This window comes from Pteropus vampyrus, unplaced genomic scaffold, assembly GCF_000151845.1.
Source record: "Pteropus vampyrus isolate Shadow unplaced genomic scaffold, Pvam_2.0 Scaffold541, whole genome shotgun sequence".
In the NCBI taxonomy this organism is placed as follows: Eukaryota; Metazoa; Chordata; class Mammalia; order Chiroptera; family Pteropodidae; genus Pteropus; species Pteropus vampyrus.
In genome coordinates, this window is record NW_011889322.1 from 483,498 (window position 1) to 489,361 (window position 5,864).

Genomic DNA, 5,864 nt, shown 5'->3' on the forward strand with positions numbered 1-5,864 from the left:
TCATCCATCGATGGACACTTGGTTTTCTTCCATGTTTTGGCTACTGGAAATAATGCTTCTATGAACACGGATGTACAAATATCCTTTCTCTGTTATTTTAAATATATATAATAGAATATTATTACTTCAATTTTATGGCCCAGTACCTTAAAATTGTATCAGTGGAGGTTATTTTGGATGTAGGAACAGAAACCAACTCTGCTTCCACCGCTTGGGCCTCCCATCTCCCTCCCACCGACCCCACAACCTCATGGCTCTGAGTCCTGTCCACTCCATAGGTCAGTGGCTCCCGGGTGGGAAATGGCAGTCTTATATACCCTGTTTGCCTACTTGGCAAAGGAATCTTTCTGAGTCCTAATTTAAGCATTAGGAGAATGGCATCCAACACAGGCAAAATTCACAGCCTTTCCCTGCCGCACCTCATTCTTAAATGTCTTGTCTTAAATTAAACTTCTTTTAATTTAAGATTGTAAGCTGTACTGTGTTTGAGAGTGCAGCATTTTATTTAACAGCTTCCATTTAAAGACAAAAAATAATAATAATAATGAGTGTTCTAGCTTTCCTGAACTGGTTAGCAGCAATGATGTTTCATGTTTAGGTCAATACCCTGTTGGAAGAACAGGGGAAAAATTGGTGTTCTCTCTGACTTCTGAGTAAACGAGAGCTTGCTTTTTCTGTCCCAGACACTCAACTGAGGATTTAGAGTTTGTTCAGTTTCAATGACTTCTTCCAGCATCCTCAGGGGCAGAAGTGTCACAGGCTGAGGTGGCTATGTTCCCATTTTGTTGATGAGGACACCGTGGCTCAGAGAGGTGAAATTATATTCTTGGTGTCATCAGCCATGTACACAGTAGACCAGAAGGTATCATGAGTTGTACATGGCTTATGCACTTAGCTTCCTCTTGAGTTCTGGTCCCTAATTCCTTTGGGGACAGCTCCCCAACCCCAGGCTTCTTATTCCCACTTCCTCTCTCCTTCTCGAACACCTGGGATTGGGGGGCTTGGTGGCACCAGTCCACCTGATGCTCCTAGCCTGTGAACCTCTGCATAGCATCTATCTGTCTCCTCATTAATCTCCAGAGAGGTGTGTTTCCCCTTTAAGGGGAGTTGTGGTCCAGCCTTGCCCCTTCGTGTCTGATCACCACCAGAATCACTTGGCGTCATCGGGGCTGTCCTGATTTGCTAATGCCAGGATTTTAGCAGAGGCAGACTGTGAACTTTTGAAAATTATGTTGAAATCAAATGAATGACTTGAGAAATATCTGAAGAATCACTTAAAGTCTGCTTTTATTATTGAGCAAAAGAAAAGCGGGGAGGGTATGGTTAGTGGGCACAGAGGCCATCTAGACATTTTTCATGTCAGATCTAAAAGCAGGCACTGACGCCATGGAGTGTTCCACCACTGTGCCATGAATCTGCACTGACAAGCACAGTGGCATTGCTTGTTCTGGCGGCACTGCACCCTTCTTCCTGACCCTTGTCATCCAAACTTGCTTGTGCTATGTCCTAGTCATCTAAGGCAGGCCCTGTTTTCTACCAGAAGAGAAGTATCTTGCAGTAGAGGAATCTTGTCAATATATTGGTGAATGCTTACCTTTCTTAAGGGACATAAAGTGTTAACACGGGCTCCAGCATTCAGCTGTGTAGGTTGTGCACTGCCCAACTCAGGGGCCTGTGGTCACATAGACTACTGATCCGGTAAAACTCAGGAAGACTTTAGAGAGATGATGCAAATGGTGAGAAGTAGTGCCTTTGCAAGGGGATTCGAGAGAGGGTGGTATATTTTGCAGGAAGGACAAGTATAACTTGTTTTAGTATCAAGAGCTTTAGAAGCAGACCAATTTGGTTTCAAGTCCCATTGTCACCATGAGTCACCTAGGCAGGTTACTTAACTTCTCTGAGTCTGTAAAAGGGAGGGTGGTGAGGTTCTTCCTTTACCCTCCGTGCCAGGACGGCCACTTTGGCTGGCTGTCAAGCCTCTGGCTTCCTGTATTCTTCACTCTTCAGTCAGCAGAGGGAATGAACTGGGGACGATGACCTGGCTAAAAGATTCCTTACCCCCCAAATCCAAATGCAAAGGGCTTCAGGCAGTTGCACATGTAGGCTTTGTTTATTATGGTAAAATATGCATAACATAAAATGTTATTAACCATTTTAACCATTTTTAAGTGTATAGTTCAGTGGCACTAAGCACAGTCACACTGTTGTGCGACCGGCATCACCATCCATCCCCAGGTCTCTTTCCATCATCCCAAACTGAAACTCTACCCCAACTCCACCTTTCCCCTGCCTTGCAGTCCCTGGCAACCACTCTTGCACTTTCCATCTCTACGAATCTGACAACTCTAGGTATCTCATACAAGTGAAGTCTTACAGTATTTTACTTAGCATAATGTCTTCATGGTCCTTCCAAGTTGTAACATGTGTCAGAATTTCTTCACTTTTTAAGGCTGAAAATATTCCATTATATGGGTATATCATATTTTGTTTATCTGTTCATCCATCGATGGACACTTGGTTTTCTTCCATGTTTTGGCTACTGGAAATAATGCTTCTATGAACACGGATGTACAAATATCCTTTCAAGACCTTGCTTTTACTTTTTTTGATTATATATGTAGAAATGGGATTGTTGGATCATATGATTATTATATGGTTAATTTTTTGAGGAACCGCCGTACTGTTTTGCACAGTAGCTGCACCACTTTTCATTCCCAGCAATGCACAAAGGTTCCAATTTCTCCACATCCCCATCAATGCTTATGATTTTTTTTAGTAATGGCCATTCTAATGGGTATTGCATATATACTTTTTAAATTAATGCCAAATACCTTCTTTTAGTTTCCTTGATTCCTTTGTGACAGCCTCCTTAGATTGCTCTGAACAGAGAGATGGAAATTCCTCCATCTGCTCAGAAGCCATGAGACCAGAGATGTCTCTGTTGGTCCATCACTAAGGTGCACAGGTGACTCAGCCTGTCCTGAAGGCAAGGGACAGGTGCCAGTGTCTAGGGGAGGCATGGAATAGGGATGAGTGTTCCCCTTGAGTGAGGCTTCACAAAGAGCTCTGAGAAAGGAACAGTTTCCAGCTCCTACTCTAAAAGACGACGGTTTCGTTCTATGGAGGTGTGTTTAATATTGCCATCATAGCAACCAGTGTTTTTGCACATTTTTGATCTGGGCACAGTTTTGGTACTCTCCTCCCCAGAACAAGATTTTTTTCATCCCAAGCAATCATTGGCAATCTAGTACTGGTCCTTTTCCTCCCCTCCCCTTCTCTCTTCCCTTTTCTTCGTTCATAAAACAGGTGCTGAATTCTCACCAGAAAGAAAGAAAGGGTCCAAGCACTGCCTATATTCAGCTTGGAGAATTCTTGTGCACTGAGGTTAAGGAATCACTGACCTGGAGGTATGGGAAGCCTGGAGTCCAGCTTTGGGAGGAGGCATTTCTGGGTTAATTGTATCCCATTCACTGTTAATTGTATCCCAGGCTCCAAGCACAGCAGCCCCCAGCTGGTCTCTGGGGTTGGGACACTCGCTCTTGGGGTGGGACTTTGCCATCAGATGTCAATTGCCTGCCATCTGCTCTGAGCTGCCAGCTGGAGAACTTTCCCACTCGGAACCCTGCCACGAACCTCTTCTGTCTTTATTCCCCGGATTTTCCCAACAACTCCCCCAAATGCATTTGTAGCCTCATGGGGAAGGGGAAATTGCATATACTTTGATTGCAATAGAACTGAAGTGTGGAATAATGCAGAAACAAGGGGAGCAGAGCTGCACCATTCCCTCAGCAACCATTGGCTGTCATGGCCACATGCACCTGAGAACCCTGGAGTGCCCACCCATTATCCCAGGCTCCTGGTAGACGGTGGAGGGTGGGGGTGCGCCTCCATCACCCAGCCTCTCACCCCACTGAGCATCGCTCTGCTGCTGAGGGCCCATTAAGCAATGATTAAGAATCACATCCCAACTCCCTACCTATGAGAATTCGAAACAGATTGAAGTAATCTGCATGTGCTGTAGCCAGAGGAAGCAAATCAGAAAAGGCCATTTTTAAATAATGAAGTTTGATTTACATCCTAACACACCCCCACAACTGCCTGCACCTTCCACTTCCTAATGGTTGGTTGGATCTAGGAGCAGGTTGCAGTGACTGCTGGGAAATAGTATTTTTCCTCCCCTTCACTTGTGGTGCCTGGACTTCCCACCACTGCTTCCACAACAAAGAAGTAATACTCCCATCTGCGTCCTGAACCAGTAGGCGTGGGCCCCTGTGCGGGTGGGGGAGCTGTGCCCTGGCTCTCCAGCCAGATTTGTGTCCTTCATCTGCAATTAGCCCAGCACCCCTTCTGAGAATGTGAACGGTTCACTCCTTCGTTAACAGGAGGGCTGTTCTCACCCTCAATGGGAGGAAAAATGCCCAGAAACATGCTTAATGGATTTTTCCTGATACTTAAAACATCGCAATGATTTTCTGCTTCTAAAAAGGACATGTTGGTCGCTTTTCCATATGGTAGCTTTCTGTTATGATTGTTAGTGGCTTGGCAGTTTTTAATATTAAATTCCAAACGGTAAGCAGAATTTCGTCCAGGTTTCAATCCATAAGACCAGTTGGGTTTTCAAAGAGAAAGTCATTATTTTTTTTCTCTTTATGTATATCAAAAAGACATCTCTCTGCCCCCAACCTCATAATTGTCTCTTTTCACACATGGCTGCAGGGTCATGACCTAGAGTGTGGCTGCAAGGGTACCCTCCTGGGCATGTCATTCTCATAGCTCAAAGACTTGGTGTTGAGTTTCCCCAGGTTACCTCTTCTAGTTCCAAAAACATTTTGTGTATCAGCATTGCCAGGGTACATGCGGCCAGGCCCAGGAGAGAGACTTTTTTTCTACGGAAAGATGATTTCCATGCAAGCAGAACCACTTCTCTGACCCAAAACAGGCTGTCTCACACAACTTAAAAATTCAAAATACCATACTAAAAATATCCAAGGGGAATCTTTAAAAAAATTATTTAGTATCACTTATTACCCTGCCCTGGTGGTATTCATAGCAGAAAAATTACATTACATTTATATACTTAATAGAAATAAGGAAGGTGATTATTAGAATGGTATTGGCTCAGGAAAGAACCCAAATACAGATGAGGTCTGACATGAGAGCCTAAATTGACCTGCAACCCCCTCCTTCACTGTTAGAATCATGAACTTTCATTTGTAGCAGTGAGATGTAACATGCCAGGCCTGGATGAGACTACCTAATGTAAAAGGTAAGTGGACGCCAGCCTTTCAGATGACACTTTTGTGCAACTCCACCTTTGTGACTTTTTTCTTTCCTACTTATCTCTGTAAATTAAGCTATTTTTAACTTGAGGGCTGAGGCAAAAGTGATGCTTTTTTGAAATCTCAGTTATATTTATTTACGTTGGGCACCAGACATGTCATAATATAACAACCTGCTGATGCCAGATTATGTTTTTTGTTTTTGTTTTTTTTAAAGAGGAATGTTACAAAAACATTCCTAGGATGGTTTCCTAAGCAAGAGCTTCCTTTGGCACATTGAAGAGTGTGTTTTATCTCTGAGATATGCAAACCATAACTGACTGTATTGGTCCAGGCTCTTCAGTGGCAGAAAACAAACTACTTCCACTGTCTAAGCAGAAAGAGATTCATGAAGGGATATAGCTGGCCTTCAGGATTGTTGGGAAGGATGAATCATAAACTAAAAGAAATGATGTCCAAATTCAAACCACAGAGTCAGGCTCCCAAGGCTGCTGCTCCCTCTCTCTGACCAGAAAGCTGCTGTCACAGTTTCTGGCCCAGGGCCATGCCACCTTTGCCTGGATTGGTACTTGCAAGCAAATGTGC